Here is a 20,419-nt window from a genome sequence, read left to right as displayed (position 1 = left end):
TTTTTGCAAACATGTTACATAAAATCTCTGGCTGGCATTTTTTGCAAATGAATAATGGTTTTCCTGCAAATCTAGCAGTCAGAAAGAAGGGTGAGCCTGTCTGGGAGCCACACGAGATGCTCGGTGACTTCTCAGTTGCTGGGGCGCCTACATGAACTGGGATCCAGGCAAGAGAACTGGGGGGGTTTTCCCAAATGAGAGCAATGCTCATCCAGCCTCTGCTCCTGTAAGGTTATCAGCTTCATGGAGAAACAAGGATGCTCAGCACTCGAGTGAGGGACTCAATACCCCAACACAGAAGGCCCCAAGCTCTCGGTAATCATTGAAACAAACATCCTTACTTCAATGTGCAGTCTCTGCAATGCCAGTGGAACTTCTGGTGTGAACACATTCCTTTAACAGGTGTTTAACTAAAAGATAAGAAGAATGGGAAACACATTAAAAAAATTGAAACCCAGTTCTGGTCACAGTAAAAAGCGCTGATGTTGAAAAAAATGAGTATTTTCTCAAGAGCAATGCCCTGTATATAACGATCACAAATATGCAACACTGGGTGTGACTGCTTTACTTCTTTTGTTTCGATTTGTCCTTGACTGTCTGGGAAAAAACACTCTAGTATTCTGTGCCCTTAGTCAGCTCAGAAGTGACGTACCTGTTACCGTAAGAAAACCTTAAGTCATGCAGAAACTACTACTAGTACAAAGGCCCAGAGTGAACCTACAGTTCATGTTATGCAATATGTTTATAAACTACATGTGCTTCAGCTCTCAATGTGAAAGTAAATTTCTCATTAGGTTTGCAGTCCAACTTTCAAAAACAAACCACAGAAAACGTAAACCATTAAGCAGTTAATACAGTCATCTATACATATAATGGACACCTCCTGCCATCAGTATTTTTTCCCTCCATTGAACTTTATTCTCTTTTATCTTTTTTGCCTACTGTTTGAAAAGAACTAAAATATAATAGAAGGATTTAGAGTTGATGTGCACACAAACTCATTTTTTTACCATAGGCTTGTGCATAAACGAAGAGCTTGCAACAGACAAAAATAATGGCACTTTTCCTATGTTTATAATAATTCAATTGCCAGAAGTCTCAAAAACTGTAACTCACACCTACAACACGCAGACATTTTCAAGTGCTTGATGTGGCCTCTAATGCAGGTGGAAATTCTGCAATTATATCCTCACCACAAGTGCACCTCTTTCCTTGTGCCATCACCGCTCCTGTGCATATCAGCAACCTTACTTGCAACACCCTATTTACAAGTTCAAAACAAAAACAACCAAAAAACAACCTGTGCTTGTTCCCCTCCCAGCAGGCAGAACAGATGACAGGTAACATGGAGCAGAATTGCCCTTATTGCCTGCAAAGGGATTTGTGAGGGGGCTGAGTTCAGATTTGTATGAACTAATGTGCTAGTTGGTGACATCTGAAAATACTTGTTTCTTGCCCTGGCTGAGATGCAAGTGATTGCGTCAGAACTATGCAGCAATCAAGCAAAAGAGCAAGATTAATTAATTGCAGGATAATGTGAACAAGCAGTAACATTTAAAGCTGGGTGGCATAATCACTATAGCACTATAACCAATCACAATAGTTATTGCTCATCTATATTCTCAACGCTCCGCAAGACCCCAACTTTATAAGAGAATTTAGCAAAGCAGGAAGATCCAAGCAGTTGATTGTTCTAAGTGCAACCATTCCACAAGAAATACATGGAATTACATAATCACCTCAAAACCCACTTTTCTCAATAGGTCCTGACATAATTTTGATGTTTAAGTATCAGACAACGCCCTGAACTACTTTGAAAGCACCTAGTGGAGCATATGTTCCAGTTCTACATGGAGTATAAGGAAATCAGAGATCTGCTTTACCTGAGGGAATGGATGTGGTTGAAGGCAGCACAGGGCAAGAGGTGAAAATAAGACCACACATCTTTCATTCTCCAGGAGCATTCGTGTAACCGTAGCTCCAGCTGCCTATACATACGCTGCTCACCTTCCTTACTACTGCAGAAAACGTGCTTTTTGGAAAATTTTTGAAGCCAGGTGAAAAGGCAGACGATCCTCAGGACTCTAGATTCTCATCTGCTTCCCACTCCTGACTCAAAGCTGGTGCTAACAGCTCCTTTCTGAGCAGTGAATGCAACATCATCACACCCATCTCTCAGCAAAAACAAATCTCCTCAGGATTTGGAGCCCTGAGGCCTAAGGGGAAGATGTTGAAAATTTTATTGTGTTTTGTTTCTTTCTGTGTTAACAGGCCTCAACCTCCCAGTCATTCTTCCCTGAAGGGTGAATCCAGCAGCACGTAATAATTTAAGGTTTAACACCAACAATGGCACTCAGGTCCTAGGTCAGATGTAGGCACATTTCAATTTGGTCAGCACTTTCCACAGCAAATTTGATAGAAGTTCGCCTCATGCTGAAAAACAAGAAATCCTTTTTTTCTATTTTTTTCCAGTAATATCCACAACATGCGAAGCAGTTTCCAACCACCCTGTTCGTGCCTTGAAAAGTTCACAATGAGTGCAACAAAAGGCCATGGGACAGGCACACCCACACCACCGGCCTAGACAATGAACACAAGTAGTTTGTCTGGATCTTGCAGAATTCTTTTCTACCACATGGAGCAGTACCACTGTTGTACCCCACACCTCTAAGCAGAACGATTCTCATCTCGTGCAGATGCTGAAATAAGATGGAACAATCCTGTTGTGACAAACTTTAACAAGGATGATGATTATTCACGAGTTTCAGTCGTCAAGAGTCACATCCCTCACCATCTATAACTCCACTAAAATATTCTGCATGTTGCTCTATTGTCCAAAGAAATTAAAAGAGACAAAAAAGCTTAATCAAATAATGCAACACAATGTGAAGTATTAATAGTGAGTACTCACACCAGTCATCAACTAGAAATAGTGCTATCTCCCACTTCATCTCTTCAAGATTAAATTAATGTAGTTCTGACCGCCCCCCTACTCCAAATATTATTGATGTTTGTGTTGAACTAAATTAAAATGTCTGTCACTCATCTAAGGTACAAAACCAAATCCTTTCACTAAACCAGCTTAAATATATGACCTGAAATTTGTAACGTAAACCAACCTTTCCCAGACAAAAATAAACATAATTCAGACACAAACCCTTCCTCTCCAAAAGCACAGGTAAGCTTATGCAGTGAATTGAAACTGATCTGCAGCCTTGTAGTAATTCCTTCATCATTCATGGCAGTTCATAAAGAAAGAAGATAAGAAATTTACCAAGAAAAATGGTCTTAGCACTTTGGAGATGATGGGAAATGTTATTTGCTTATCCAAATAAAACAGAACCTCTGAGCCTTTAGAAAGAGGTTTCTTGCTAGTGAAGTATTAATGCTGAAATAGAGGATCAAAAAGCTGTCCGAATAACCATATCAAGGTGTATTCGCATTTACCTACACAGCACAAAAGTCTGAATCAAAGCACCTGTCATAAACCTCTCCTATGCAGGTAATAAAATATGTTCTAATATCAGTTCTAATCAGATTACCACATGAAAAGGGAAAGTTTTAAGGCAAATTACACTGTTGAATCTCTATTCCCCTTTCAGAATTCTGTTAGGATTTGATTCTAGCAGCAAAGGTGAGATCCACGACAATCCCAGACACTCAAGTTGTCTAGAAGCAGCACCAAGACTTTAATGGTAAAATGCTGATGGTTTCTTCATCCATTTGAATGAAAGTGATGGATCACAATGTGACTTCATCAGAAACTGTCAGGTGACTTTAGGCCAAGAATAACAATTTGTTTTATGAAAATTATTTTCCTTAAGAAGAAAAAGTGCATCAAATGACAATAGCAGGGCAGAGCTAGGACTTGGCTGCCTTCTGGCAGAGACATCACAGCTGGAACTAAAGGGAAAGTCACCTTGAAGCGTAATGCAATTCCCAGACCATTCAAGGTCCAGAAGAAATCCATTTACAGCTAAGAACTATATAAATATCACATGCAAGAGAATGCCAGGACAGTGATGAGAGGGTGAGGAAGGAAAACAGACTATTAACAGAAGGGAAATGAGGAAATACAGCTCAGGGATTCTTCAGTTCGAAGGAAAAGAAGTAATGAATGAAGCCTGATGGGGGGCACCGTATTTTGAGATGTTCCTCAGAGACCCAGGGAAGACACAGCAGTGTTGTCCAAAACCAAAAAGAGATCTTCTTGCTTTTGATTCTTCATGATTTCAAATGGAAGCTGGATCTAGTAGAAAATATAATAAATGTAATCTTTAAAAAAAGGACTCTGTGAGGAAGATTAGAAGAGGTGGTATAAATGAGAACACAAGTTTTTCTTCAAGAACTAGACATTTATCTGGATCACCCCTGAGGATTCCTCAAATCCCAGGTAAATTCTTGCCTTGCCATAATCAGAGTACCCTGCTACTACCTTTTCCAGAAGTGGATGACAACTTAGATGTCAGCTGAGAACTGCACGTGTACAGCAACCCCCAAAACTAGACTACGCAAAAAACATCCTCCAAAGTCAAGGCAGAGCGGTGTTATCAAGAGCTGTCGTACGGAGGGGCACCTCCTAACAGAGCCCACATCACGAGCCACTTTGAAACCCCTGCGTGGGCATTTCTGACTCTGTGGTTCTCCTGTGCCAACATCTCTGGTTGCTCCAGGGCAAAAGCAACGTGAGACAGTCAAGCACCTTCACTTGCAACATTTAAGAAAAATCCCTGACTACACTGACTTTACTCACTCATACTCTCTCAGAGTATTTTCTGTTTCCAGTTCCCCATCTTCTTGGCACCTTCTCCTTAGTTTCTTTTCTTCATTTGAATGAAATCACACATTTGGCATCCTGTAGCCATTAGCATACCTTTCCTTTTAACCCTTGTTCTACTGTTTGCTTTGGAGCCACCACAAATACTTCTTTTTTCCCCCTACACTGGTCTTAATATATCTCTATATATTTTTATTTTAAACAAATAGGTACATGTTAAGTTCCAGAAACAATTCTAGTACTACAGCTACAAGCAATTGTAGCTACAATTAGAAATTAGGATATACAAAAATCAGGAAAAACCTTCTTAATGTGCTATTTGTCATGTGATCACAAAAAGCACCAAACTGTTCCTTGTTCAAAAAAAAAAAAGAAATAGGAAAATAATAAGAGGAAATCTTATCTGCTAAAGACATTTGTCCCTTGGAACAATTGTGGACATGTAACATCGTGCATGAACAGTATCTACCAAGGCTGACCCCAGTTTGTCAGAGTGTTCTACTGACTATCAATTGGCAAAACAAGAGATCCTCAATTTCTTAATAGCAGAAAAAAGTCAATTTTGTTTAAAGAATGCACTTCTGCACATAAATTATTTTAGCAAAACTATAGATAAAGTGCATGGCATCTGCATAACAGAGCATTTAATCCATTTGCTTAGTCCAGTTCTTTGTTTTGGTGGAAAGAACTAGAAATTAATCAATTCTATAAATGGAATAAATGCATAACAACTCTTAAATCACACCAGGAGAGCCAGGAGACAGCAAGGTACACAAGAGCACCAACACTGTCCCTGGAAGGACACCTGACATGCAGATTAGTCACAACAGGCATGTTTTATTGATTATAGCCTGTCATATGACAGTCCCTCTGCTATTTATGTACAATTAGCATCAACTTTCATCCTGGGTGGCTGCCACTTGGATTTAATTTTACTTGGACCTGACTACACACAAATACATCTTCTACAGTTGTGCTCCTGGGTGTGAGAGCTGTTTTCCCTTGAAACTGATGGGATGCATTTTCAACAAGGGCAAAAAAATGTTGCAGTTCATAATTTGTACCTTGAATCCACTGCCTTCAAGCTGCACACCTGGCGAGTCGCAGGCTCAACAACATTTTAGGCAAGGACACAGACATTAACTCAGGTTCAAGTTTTCTTTAGCTTTTCACCCACAAAACAAGTTGAAGTTAATACTTGACAGTGTTAATTTGCACCTGTGTTACAGCCAGCTCAGGAGAAAGGTGGGCTTTGCTAGGAGCATGAGCAACCTCAATAGAAAACTATGTGGGTGGGTCAGGCAGCTCTCTTGAAAAAGGCAGGGAACAAGGCCCTGGACTATTAAACCACTTTCTCAAATGATGTCGCATTACTCAATGCCTCAAAACGCTTGAGAACTGCAGAATGCCAGCCCTGTGCTGAAAAGAAAGGGGCAGTGAAGCCCCTCACGTAGCTGTTTGGATTTCTTCAGAATCCGAAGAACAATATTTTATGTGCCCTTTAACAAGAGAAATACAAAAATTCGCGTTAGTCCTATGTGACTGTGTTTTGATTCAGCCATTTTAGACTTTGCTAAAAGTAGCATGCAATACAGCTAAACATCAAACACCAGAGACACACCAAACACGACAGTGAATACAGAAGTTTAAACTGGTACTAACAGGTAAAAAGGAGACACAAACCCAAATGAAGCCCAGCCCAGACCCAACATAGTGCCATGTAGAGTCAACCAAGCTACTTTGAGATACAATCTCTTCCATATAGGCTTTGTGTTGGGTTTATCAATGCAGAACATGTCCGAGCTTGTTCTTTTTTGCTTCACTGCCCTGCGGTCACCACAGTGCTGAGTTCAAGGGCACTTGGAACATTATGGGAAACACTGTGATACAAAAGGTCCAGGATACCACATTGCAATATAATAATACACCAGTATGCTAGCAGTATAGTGTACTAATCTTCTGTATTTCTACAGGACGCACAAACAGTATGAACCAACTTTGAATTTCAGGGTCTTTTACATCACTGTGATGAAATCCCTAAGGAGCTTGAGAAGTGTAGGTAGGGAAGAAGATAAACCTGAAATGTGAACACACAGGAAGAAATCTACATTGGTCTGTAAGTTTCCTGGCTTCAAAGTACACATATACTAACTGTTTGTTAAAAATATACCCTAGAGTTAAGATATTCATTTTGGACTCAAATGAAATCACAGAGTTATCAGCTCTTGATACAGTAAAAGGTAAGAAAATAGAAAAGTTTGGGTTTTCTTGGGGTGAGGTTCCAGATTAAGAGAATTAAAATCTTCCATCCAACTGCATGTACTTTCTTACTTTGAGACAATCTGCTACCCTAAGCAAGATTTCTTCCCAGATGACAGGCTGACTACCAAGAGAAATTCAAACCAACTTTTACAGTCTCCAGTTGAGAACTGATAGCAGCTCCCTTCTACCTCTCCCAAGCAGCTCCTAGAGTATTTCTAATCAGCACCAGCCTGTTATTCTTTTCATCTGCAGCCACTTACTGACCAGGAATGGATTTTAAGTAAAATCCATAGCCAAAACGGTGTTGTGAACTGCAATAAGCTGTGGTACTGCTAGAGATGACCTTCTGCAATCTCAAGGAAAGCTAAACAAACAAACCAACTCCTGAAGTCATTACCCCTCTGCCAGGCTCACACTAAACAACCCCACGTACACACAGAGTATCCAAGTTACTCTGAGGGCAGCCTGTGCTAATATTGGCAACTGAAACTCCATTGAAACGCTGTCATGACAGAAATCACAAATCATCCCTGGCAGCACACAGAGAGGCTGTTCAGAGCTGGAAAAGTAATGCTGCTGCTTGTTTCTTGCTTTGTCTTGAAGGTATTCAGCACCGTTTAAGCTTAGAGAAAAAGAAACAGATTTTGCTTTCAAATGTTTTCAGAGCTTGCCCAAGGTATTCTAAAAAGCAACGAAAGATCATCCTCCTGTTTACCTTTCTTAATTGAGCTACGTATTCAGCTAAGCACCATGTTTCAACACCATGTTCTTTGCTGCAAGTCTGATTTCGCTTTCTACAGTCAGTCAGTACTACAATAAATTTTGGTTTGATGCTACCAAGTGCAGCCAGAACTGAGAACTAGCTTTGCAAACTGAACAATAATTTGTATCTAGGGCCCACAAAGAGAAGGATAAAGAGGAAGGAGAGTCTTCTCTTTACATTTTAGCCATCTGGTTGCTGGACAAAAGTTATCTTTCCACACAATGTAACTATTTGGTCTGTTAGAGAATGGGATCCCCCACACAGCAAGGCAACTCCTAGAGAAGTTAAACAGCATCATTTGTGCCTGGAATTTTGTTTTTGCCCCGTGGGTTTCTCAGAAAGCACATTTCTTTGCATGTACTGAGACTTCACAAGTGTCAAATGTCATCTATACTTGAGTCTTCATGGAAAAGACTGAACAGGTATTTACCTAAGTAAAGGGGGACAAAGATTCAGTTCAGAATATTATTTTTATCCCTGTTTCACTGATATGGGAATAGAGCTCCTGAAAAGCAGTCAGCATCCATGCCAGTCAGAAAAAAAGAGTAGAAGGTAGGTCTCAGCCCTTTTTCCATGTGGTCACCCATGGACCGCACCACTATGGTATTTTATGGAGTGGCTCATGGGGAAGGCCTAAGGCTGAGAATCTCATGGGTAGTGCAGATCACAAACAGCACAGAGGTTTGGAGCTCAGCTGATGTCTAGTTCTCTTGTTCCCTTCACCACAAGGCTGGGTAGCCATTTAAATTAGCTTAAACTAGCCTGCCTAAAGCTTTTTTTCTGACTAAACAACAGATTAGAAGCATTGAATAAAAGCACGAAAGTAAAATTTGAAATGCGCTTACTGCATAAGGTTGTCATTAGCAAGTTGAGTAATTCTTCCCCAGACTCAGTGTTAACACACAACCTCTCACAAGCATTCGTGTGCAAAATAGTAGCAAGTATGACTTCTCAGTAGTTTGCAAGACATTTGTGGAATATATTCCCAAAGCTTGTCTATATGGTTTAATTTTAATGTCTGCTTGTACTCACCAGTACTGTAAATCACATCTGTAGTGATAATCTAGACTATCAGTATTTTGAATTGTCTCTGCTGCATCAGAGTATCAGACTTCAGTCATCAGTTAGTGATACACCTCACAATGCTGATTAAAAGTCACTTGGTATGTCTGTTCATTAGTTCCTCATCCCCTCAAAATGAGAAAAAGAACATCGTACCTCATTAATTTAAACTACACACTTTCTGTGGCAAGAATAATAGTGTCATAATATGTCTGTCACAGGCCAACGCCTGTTAGAATGAGAGTTGAGACTTAAAGCACTATTTAAATACAAGCAACAACGGTCAGTTCACAATAAGGAGAAACTCTTTTCCAAATAGCCAGACCCAAACCAGGCTGCATGACCCACAGCTCCAGCTACAATTGTAACACGCAGTTCACAAAGTTTTCTTTCTATACTTCCTTTTCATTTTGGATATTCCCACTAGTTAATGAAACTTCTTTGTATCTGTAGCACATTCATTCAGCAAGCATTGGGGAATTATTACCTCATGCTGGTCTAACAATTCACTTATTTGTTTACAGAAAAACTGTGCTAAATAGCTGGACTGTTGTCATGACCCTTCACCCAGATCTTTTGATAGTGGTTACTAGAATGTCATGTAAAAATAAACAGCATCGAACGAGTTCCTGCTAAAAGCATTTAGTGTAAGTGGAAAGATAAATTCCATATTATGTGTAGTAAATGAAGTTCTTTGACAAACAGCTCTTTCTTGTGCATGAATGATAGTTTTACACCAGTATTTACCACCGATTACCATTTGGTATCCCTATGAAACGCAAATAGCTACAAGCAAATATTATTGCATAACTGCCTATGTCTGCTCTGACACAATACACACGGAAGGACTGAAGAATCTGCAGCCAAATTCTTAATGAACCCCATTCCTACTTCTGTAGATTGCTTTTCTCATACTGAGTCATGCTTGCTAGCATTTCTCTGCAGAATTATCATGCTTAAGATCACACTAGTTTTTGCTAAACAAAAACTGATAAAACACAAATATCTGCAGAAACTGACACTATAAATAACTTTTTTTTTTTTAATTGCAAGTATGTGATAGATAACCCCACACTCTCCTCCTCTCATCAAATGAAAACAGACCTTTGCAACACTGCTTTCAAGAGCACTCTATCTTTTCTACGCTGAATCTCTTCAGTGGGTATCACATTTCCAAAGGAGCGGAGCAGTTCTTGCAGGAGAAGCAATCTGCAGCCTGGCCGAGCGCTGGAACTTTCCACTGCCCAGTCTGCTCCTCATCCTGTGCTGCTGGGCTGACCTCCCAGCACCACAGCTCCCTCGCTTTGGGACAGGTTTCTGGGCATTCCAGCAGCCCCAACACTCCCTGAGCAAGGTTCAAACCAGGGGGAGACAAGGAGGAAGAACGTCGGTGAGACAAAAAGTGAAAGAATTTAAAAAGGAGATGAAATCTGGAGGCGAGATGTGTGACACAGTTCCTGCTGCAATAAGAGACCGATCCAGTTTCCAGTGAAGTTTGTGTTGCAGTTACTATAAAGCAAGGAGAATCTGGCTCTTGGCCAGCTATTTTGTCATGACCACAGAACACAATGAGAACTTGCATCTTTTGAGTTGGCACATGCAGTCCTGTAACTGATTTTGCAAATTCAGGCCCTAAATACAGAGCCCTCTCCTGAGGGGAGCAGAAATGTTTTAAACCCACATGGTTGGTTACACATTTTGCTTTCCCACCTTTTCCTACCACCGAAGTTTCTCTTTTTATATGTGAAAAATCCAGCTTCTGCTCCCTTCCTGTACTACGCAGAGCACTTTGCTCTCAAGTCGAGATCAAGAGAGTCACATGTCTGCTTTGAACAAATGCTCACTCCTTTGTTATCCTTTACTTTTCTTCTCTTACTTTCTAACATAACAAGCCTTCCTCAAAGGGCTGGACTCTGTGCTAAGCTCGTTTTAGCTCCCAGATCAAGGTTTTAAATTGCAGGAGCAGAGAGATGCCTGACTCGGAGTGTTCTGGGCTTGAAAAGCCAGCTGCCTGCTCCCTGTTGTCCTGGAACAGGGCAAGGGGGTGATGGTGCCATACCAGACATGTGGAAGAGCCGGCTGCATAAGCAGTAACAGAAGCCATATGAGGTCAAGGGCAGAGTTTGGGATCACTTTTCTGGACTGATGCTAAAAGCAGCACTGAACAGTCAGTACAGAGGGCGGCAAAACACACAAAATCAAAGTTTCACTTGAGGATAGGGAAGTTTGCCTCCTAATGTGCACAGTGTCAGGGAAGACATCAAGACAGAGGAAGGTCTGCTGCAAGATTTGGAGAGGCTGTCCCTAGCTTGTTAGGCCCAGAGACTCAGCCTCTGCAAAACTTAGTTGTAATGACAGTAGAAAATAAGACGTGATACTTTATTGCCTTACCATGTCCAGTGTTCCGCCTTCGCTGTGTTTTCAGGTATAAAACATAATCCAGAGTGAGTAACTGAGTTTAATTTTAGTTACAGCAGTGAATGTTTTACTCACAGGGAGCAGCATCAGACTCCTTGCAGTCCAAGGCTCTACCACTTTTTCTCTGGTCAGAGTTCCCTCAGGATGAACGACACCTGCCAAAGCCCAGAGTTATGTTCATGGTGGAACCATTGATGCTAGAACAACTTTGCTTATTATTAATGATCCACAAAAATGAACTCTTTTTCCCAAAATAAATTATTCCCATAAAGCCCAGAACTACTCTCTCCTCTAATGAGGATATATAAAAAAACAACCCCAAACCTCCTAGCAAATTCTAGCAGTGTTTGAAGGGAAAATACATAAAGAAAAATTAAGAAGAGCTATACACAGGAACAAGATTGTTGGAACCCGACTGACTTCAAACAAGTTACATGGACAATTATATACTTCACTTGCATGAGTCACTGCTCTGATCACAGCAGCTATAATGTCACAATAATTAACTGTTCCCGCCCCCCCCTCCCCCCCCCCCATCAAAATTCAGGTGAACTGTGCACTTACTGCAATTCATATTCCCAGGTGTAACAATCAGTCACAAAGAAGCAAAGATGACTGGTTTGGGCTTTTACCTGCAAAAAGAAAATAATTGAAAACCTCATTATTTTAGTACCTTTCTATATCATTGCATTTAATCGACCTTTTCATACTTAGATAAAATCCTGCCTTTCTGAAATCAATAGTATTTTTGCTTAAATTGGTATTTATGCTTTAAAGTGCTATCTTACATCAACTAATTTACTGATTTTTGTACCCATGTTCGTAGTGGGTAACATACATATATATTAATACATACATATGTATTTAGAGAATTCCAAACTAACCAGAACTTAAAGGATTTGAATATACTGCCCCTCCAACTTTTAAAATTATATACCATCAGATCAACTATAATATCAATAGCAGCTAAGAAGTATGTTATTAGCTGTTCATACAGCTAATTTTTAATCAACAAATGCAAAAGCCCTTTGCAGATGAGGTAAATACTAACACTTTCTTGGATTTAGCTCCTTTGTGTAGAACAACTATAACTAGGAGGGACATTGGACCATTTGTGGATCCACTGTTTATGCCCTTGAGAGAGAAATTAGTCAAAAGCAACAATGAAAGGAAACAAAGCTCATTGCAGGATAATATTTATAACCAGAATGTACACAAGATTAAGTGACAACACTGGTGATACTGAAGCAACTAGGAATTGTACACGAAATCTGAGCTTTATAAAAATCACAGAAAATACAACAGCCTATTATTGGGCTGTAGGATACAAAGACGTTTCAGCTAAAAGGCCTTACGTAACACTGCACTGGGCTGTACTGAACTTCCCCCCATACAGCAGCTTTATTACTCCAGGCTTAACACAGAAATAAACATCAGAGAAAAACCATAAGGAAGAATGTGGAGGGGTTTTAATACTCTATTATAAGTAAAAGTGACAATGGGATAGATTGTAATTATGAATTATTATAGAACAGTGTGACTCCTCTAACGTGTCTAGACAAATCATGTTCACATTCACAGCAGAGTCGACACCATCAACTTTGACTGCTAAATTCTCTTAAAACATGACTGACCTACCTGTAAGAAATGTTTCCAGGCCCTATTAAAATTAGGATAAAGAAGCTGTAGGGCATGGTTGGGAAGGCAGGGTAGGAAAAGTGTGAATGCACTAGTTTGCACTTTGAATTAGCACATGTTTAACTTTAGTTAGCAATTAATTCAGAGAAGACAGTAAAAAAAAGAAGTCCTGGTTATTTATGGTGAGCTTCCTTCTTTTCCCACACTGTACACTTCAGTTAAAGTTACAATTCAGCCTCTGAACTGAAATGCAGATCCTGTCCAGACCGGTAGATGGCACAAACCATTTATTTCACTATATTTATCACAATATTTATTGCAATGTCACAGAATCCAAGAATCACCTACTATCTTCAAAATAGTGTTATTAGACACCCCTCTAACCTAAGAGCAGTCAATCCTAAAACATTGGTATCTCTAAATGAACTAATAACTCATTCTAAAAACACTTAACATAATACATATAGCACTGAACAAAAATTCTATTATATACATGTCAAGAGCAAATAATCCTGCAATGAAGTTCCACGTTTGAAGCTTGTTGCATATATTGTAACAATTGGTAATAATCTCAAATACCAAGAAAGAACTTGTTCAACACTGTAAAAATGAATTTAACAAGAAAAGGCCCTGCAGTGGTAGGTGTGCAAGAGATAAAGATGTTGGTGAAACTTAACTTGACCAGGTAAATCTCTAATGAAAAAGTGACTATAGATGACAATGACAAATGCCAGGAAACAATCACAGCAGTTGCTAAAATATGTTGTTTCTTAAAAAGAAGAAAAAAACAAACAAAACACCTAAAACTTTAGGAGGGTAGAGGTAATACAAATCAAGTTAAACTCACAATGAGGGGGAAAAGTAACCCTTTATTTTAGAACTAGGTAAAAAGTTAAAAGAAATAGCAAATAATTGAACCTTTAAGAAACTCTAAGAAAATTTGACAAGGAAAGTGCTCTAAATATTTGCCTAAGGCAAAAAAAAAAAAATCTAATAGCTTATAACCAAGCATACAATAGCATCTATGAAATCCACATCACTTCAGTGCCAAGTCAAACAGAGTTATTATCCAGCATACAAGAGAATCCGTAGGTTTTAAATGCCAAAAAAATGCCTAAATATTTGCAGCTGAATCAGTTCATCTACAGGCATATTTCTGAGCATACTTCTGCATAAAACATTCATGACAGTCATGGGTTATTGGGTTCTACAAAAATAGACACTAGAATATAGATAGATTTGGTTTATTATTTCAAAAAGAATACACACTCCTGAAACCTACTAGTTGTTTGCTTTGCTGTTACAAACATGTTGGAAAACATTAGTTCTTGGAAAGAAAAGAGAACAAAAGAAGAGAATTACACTGAAATCCAGGGCTGGAGAAGTATCTCTCATGTTCTGCAAAGCATGACGCTTGTTCTTGTACAATTCTGACAGAATTCTTGGAATGCTACAGAAAGAAGAATCAGACTATCTGACTCCATTTTCTAAGTTGCAAAGATAACCTATAGCTACATAATTATAGGATTTAATGATACTTAATTTTATATCTTCAAAGAAATATTATGACATCATGTCACTTCACAGGGCAAAGCACTTAGCTTTATAGCTGTTATTCACTGCAGAAGCACATATTAAAAGCTATGCAATCACAGGGTAAATTATGCTTATATCTGTTGGTTAAATTACAGCTTAATACCATGAGAAAAACTGTAAATAATGTGAAGATTCATGGTTTAATTATTTTAATAGCAAGTAATTTATCAAATAATTATGAAAAAGAAAGCAGCAGCCAGGCTGGAATGTATAAGCAGGAGTGTTTTTCTGCACTAAGAGCTCCTGAACTAAAACATTAATAGCAAGATCATCTTGATTTGTTCCTCTAATCCTGCACAACTGCAGGTAGAGCTTGGCCCTCTCACCTCTCATCAGATCCAGAGATCAACAGCCTGATCCGAAAGGAAAACTTTGGTCATGACAGACTTATTCTCTGCCGAACCGATCCACTTTGTGCCACATGTTTGCCAGATCCAGTGTAAGAGGAGAACAGGGAGTAAGAAGCCAGCAGTGGAAGGTGCTTTTCCACACCAAACCCTAGTTATACCAGATTAGTTGTAAAGCCCAACTAATGGTTCTGATTAAGAAGTGGGAAAATTTAGTCCGGGACATTTGAGAAGAGAATATTTTGATTGAAACACCGACAATTTTACAGCTAAAACCAGAAATAACAGACAGTTGCTCACTGCTGCATACAAATCATATTAGCACAACTAAATGACTTAATGAACTTAAGTGCAAAGTGATATTATGACACCACCATTTTGCAGGGTAAGTACTCTAGTTTTATTGCAGGGATGGACAGCTGGGCCATTTGCCTTAATTCCTGAACAGCTCAGACATCCACAAAGCATTTCCAGGTTGGAGTGCAGTAACGTGGTCAAAAACCATCAGAGAAATTTTCCCACTTGTCACTCGCAGCCATCAGGCCAAGGTTGTAAATTCACTGATCTGGGCTTACCTGGCAGCGTGTATTTCACCCTCACGGGCACAACTACTCCTGTTGCATTAGCCTGGCCATGCGATGCGGTGTTGCTGCCTGCTGCAAGAAGACACCCTATGCCTGGTTCAGCATAGCAAATTTTTAGTAATACATTTGATCTGGCAGAGTGAACTTGAATAAAGCAGCGCTTAGCATCATGAGACTGCTCTTTGACTCAGTCCTAGGTGCACTAAAACAGATTTATTGTCCTGTAAAGCCGTGGTTCATTCCAACTCCCCTCTCACAGCAGGCTGCAGGCAAGCACACATTGCTTGGCAGTGCCTTTGAGTGTCATACACCTTCAAACTGACTGATCAGAATATCTCATGTCACGTAATGATCCTGAGTGACAGTATTCCAGAGGATTTAATTTACTTACTGGTGTAGCTTTTGAGAACCTGCTACCCTTGCTCTTGGCTCAGCTGATTTCTGAAAACACACTATGTCCCCCCTTTTTCTTCTGTATCCTTCTGGAAGCAGAGCTTGATGCTTTGTTGCTGTCAGAGCCTAGAGAATCAGTGGTGGCAGGAAATACCACAGATATATCCTTTGTACACAGAGCTTTTTACCTCCTTGTCACCTTCTCACTGCATATCATCTTTGAAAGGTGTTTAGATGAGGTCCTTAGGGATGTGGTTTAGTGCTAGAGTTAGGTTAGGTTATGGTTGGACTCGATCCTGAGTGTCTCTTCCAACTGAAATGATTTTATGATTCTAAGTTAAAACTCAAACTGGAGGAGGCACAGACTCACCAAGATGCAACTGCTGCTCCTCCGAAGAGCTGGTATGCTGAGGAAGGCAATGACGCAGCCTTCACAATCCTGATCACCCCACAAAGGGCTGAGAAGGGAACTGGAGACACCAGAAAGTTAACAGAAGCTGAGGCAAACATCTGTCCCTCTGGAGGACGTGTGAATTCACTCCTGGCTGCAGCTGTCCCAGCAGAAGGGACTATTCTGTCTCTCTACCTAACTCACACAATTTTTCTGCATAACATTTCTGCTAAAGTGAGCTGCACTGGTGTATACCTGCAACGAGAGTTGTTTATAGTAACCCACCTCATTTTGATTTAAATGGATTAGAGAATGATCACAGAAAAAGCTTAGTTGGCAGTTCTGAAAAAAGTAGTCACAGGGATTAGTAATGTCTTTAACTGACATGTAACAGTACTGATAGTCCTTTGTGGTGGAAACAGACAACGGTCACTGTACTTGCCCTCAAGATAAGATAAATTTGCTTCCAGACTGAGTAAATTGTCAGTGTTCCACTCTAAAGAAGCACAATATTTATCCAGTGTTAGGGTTTTTCTTCTAACAAGGCAACCTGTCAGGGATGATTTCCTGATGTTGACAGAAAGCAGAGCACAAACAACAACAAAAAGTACAAACTAGATAACTTCAGGAGTCAACTAAAAGATAAGTGGTAGCATTGGACATTTCTGCATCAAAAGAATATCCTTGTATCTCATGAAGGATGCCCATATAAGCACAAAAAGGGATTGAAGCATGGACAAACTTGTCACAGCTACTGAGAGAAATCCTGGTGCAAAAGCAGCTGGTGGAAAACTGTTTTTCAAGCTCTGGTAGTATCAGCATCACTTCAGGTGTGACAGTAGATCTCATTCTTTTAGATTTAGATTTTAGATCTCACTCTCACCAGATTACTTCTCACCTAATCTTATCTCCCTCCAGCTTCTGGGACAAGAAGATTCAGTGGATTTCTCCTTAATTTAAACCCTTAGGATATAGTAATGCCTTTGCTAAGCCCAAATTTACACGACAGGCTTGCAATTTCATGGCACAGGACCCTAATGCCGGTGACAAAGTCCTGAACTGTAAAATGGCAACATACGTAACACTAGTGTACAAATACTGACCTTTTACTTCAAAGAGCAATTTGCAATTTTGCATCAGGAGTAATCTAAGGGTAGGTCCACCTCCATAAGCCAGAAATTTTGGGGTTTTTTAACAACACAAGGAGGGAAATGGGAAAAGATTTGTTCAAAGTTGAAATCCCACGGACTCTAAAGGAGGAGGAAAGCGCTGGATCAGAAAGCGGCCAAGAAGACTACCTCAGCAGGAGACAGGAGGAGGATCAACAAGTGAAATTGCTCTTTGACAATGAGTATTGCTGAGATGGAAAGCACAAAGCACTGGCTGACAAAAAGAAAAACGATGACTAGAGGCACATGTGTTTTAGATACAAGATGATGGAGCAGACTGATTTATCCCAGCTGAACAGTAAAATAGCCTTGTTATTGGCTATTTCCTTATAAACCTGGCTGAACAGCCCCCTCCAGGCTACAAAAATGCTATATATTAACATTTGTTGGAAAGTTTCCTTCCAGCACAAGTACTGTAACTACTATCCTCCCAAAACTTCAGTAAAAATCTCTATATTAACAAAGGAAATATGAACAGCATTACAAAGATAAGCTAGTAAAAAAAGCTATTTTAGGTGACCACATCAGTATGGGTCTCTGAGAAGACTTTGGAGGGATATTGAGTTTGCAGATTGGTCAGCAGCAAGTTCCAAGAACTTTCCAAAGTCCTCAACTTTATTTTCTAAAGGGACAAAAGACACAGCATTTATTGTTGCTGAAAGTAGCTTCCCTGGGTCAGGGACTACTATTCAAAGAGTGATTGTAAACTAGAGGGTTTTTTCTCTTGTCAAGGAAGGGAAACAATACTTAAATATTTTAGCAGTTCCTGCCACAGAGACAAATATTGTCTCAGAACAATGAGCAGAAATACAAAATTATTTAACTCAATTGATAAATGTTGGCTATAATATCCAGAAAAGCAAAACAAACAAAAGAATAAAACCTGCTCTTTTGGAGCCTTGGCAGCTTCTCTCTGAATATTATGGTGATATGCTGATTTTCAAGCCTCCCCATCATAGTAAAAAAATACAAATAAAAATTATAGCTCATTGGTAGAAAGACTTTTTTTTCTTTTCCTCTTGTGGGTAGCTATTGCAAAACTACAATTAACCTCAATTAATAGAAAGAGTACACTTTATACAAAGATATGCTGTTCAGGTGTTCTTAATGAGAGCAGCAATCAGTACTGTTTAATGTCTAACAGGGAGCTCTTCTCGGGTGAAAATTAAAATGGCTAAAACTTAATCCAAGAGGGAAGTAGGATTTCCCCCCCCTTATACAGAAAGCAACTTCTCTAATAAAAGCTACCTAGAAAAGTCTGTTTGAACTCTGAGTATATCAATAGGCCTTAATTGCCTTAAACAGCCTCATTTGAGACCCCCATCCCCATGTTCTGCCCATCGGCCCATTTAAGTTTAGGCTGAAGCCACTAGTCCTATTCTGAGCTGCAGGTAAGTCTGAGCTCAGCCCTGGCCCCTGCTGTGCCTGCCTGGAGCAGAGTCCCTGGATCCCTGACCTCCAGCCTGCCTTAGCACCACACATTTGTGTCATTTCTCACACAGTCATCACATTTCTGATGATCACTGGGCTGCACCCAGAATCTGTTAGTCGTCCAGCTACTGGAAAGCCAATTTTCTGCAATCGTGTAGTAATTAAGATCTTTTCCATTTCTCTCCCTGTTTCTTCCTCTTATTACAATAAGAAATACTTGAAGTGCCAACTTACACTCTACCTACAAGAACTGACAAAAAAAGAGATCAATTTCGCTAAGGATAAAAATAGGAGAAAATTACTAAATCCTGTACAGAACTGTCCCCTTCACAGTTTCTAATGTATTAAGATTCACATTTTCAAGAAATGCAGTTTCCCCTCACATACCTTGAGATACATTTTATATTCTATACACAAGAACTATTTCCTATTGGCCTTCTTAGTGCTACCACTGTTCTAGTCACCCCTTGTGGACTACACAAAAACACCCAGCACTCCATGGCTGGTATCTGTACCAATTATATAATTATCCCATAGACCAGCAATATTTACCTATATGGTTTAATCTTTATGCCATCAATCCAGGCTCCTAATCTTTTTCATTTACTGATGAATTTTTAAACGATAGTGTTGCCCAAAGTAGAATATATCAGACAATGCATTGTAGAAATAAAAAATTACTTCCCTTGAAGTCAAAAGATTTGAATCTTGACTTCAATTTTTATTGAAATTGAAAACTCCTTGTGCATTTGTAATTACTTTATTTGTATGCAACTTGGCTTTTCAGTTGCATACTTTTGAGAGGAGTTACATTGTATTAAATTTGAGACATACAATTAGGTCGGTATGAAACATCACTACCTGATCAGATGGCTGCCGACCTCAGAAGGTCCTCGTTTAACCCCAACAGGCAGGTACGGCAGAAGATCTAAGTGTCTGGGTAAAGTAAGAGTTGGAGTAAGATAAAAAGCTTCACAACCAAGAGGATACATTTCATTGTCTTATTTCCCCCTTAATTTTTTGTAGTCTTGAGTTATGGTTTTATATATACTTGACATCAGTATAAACCTGTACTGCTACTGAAAGACAAAGTTCTGGCACCTTCCCTTCCCACTTAGTCCCAGCTACAAACCCATTCCTACTGGGAAAAAAAAAAAAAGTATTTTTCTTTACAGCCACAGTAATCCATATCCAGGTTAAAACTAATCACTTTGTCAGGTTAGATTTCAATGCTGTCTGAAAGCATATGTGAAACTGGCCTCATTAATCAGCAAATTTTACCTAATTACCAGAAGTCACAAGGGATGACCCTGCTACTGTAACATTTCACAGCTTTCGTTCCCAAACCATATAGGTTGTGTTCTCCCCTTTCATCAAGCTTGTGACCCAAATACTAGCACATACAGAAATTCTTATCACCCCTGAGACCCAGTTTGTACCTGCAGTGGTCCCTGGCTCAGAAATTACTGCTGTGCTGCACAGCGAAAAGTTCTTAATAGAAATTTCTCACCTGATTCTGCAGAGTTTGCCTTACATGCACCTTATTTCACATGGGGTCAGGAGGCAGAGGAAGATGTAATGTCAGGCT

At 39.6% G+C, this 20,419-nt stretch overlaps 1 long non-coding RNA gene across 1 annotated transcript in view; it reads right to left on the bottom strand.

The window, feature by feature from the left end:
• Nucleotides 1–336: 336 nt before the first annotated feature.
• Nucleotides 337–20,419, bottom strand: part of LOC309437994 — a 32,800-nt gene continuing 12,717 nt past the window's right edge. Inside the window, exons 4-6 of the long non-coding RNA XR_014183702.1 lie at nt 11,847–11,914; nt 11,358–11,437; nt 337–410 (exon numbers count right to left, since the gene is read on the bottom strand). This is a non-coding gene — a long non-coding RNA (uncharacterized lncRNA). The remainder of the gene's footprint in view (nt 411–11,357; nt 11,438–11,846; nt 11,915–20,419) is intronic.

This window comes from Streptopelia decaocto, assembly GCF_964273445.1.
Source record: "Streptopelia decaocto genome assembly, chromosome: 3".
Taxonomy (NCBI): Eukaryota; Metazoa; Chordata; class Aves; order Columbiformes; family Columbidae; genus Streptopelia; species Streptopelia decaocto.
Note: the sequence above shows the minus strand (reverse complement) of the source record. Positions and strands in the feature narration are given on the sequence as shown.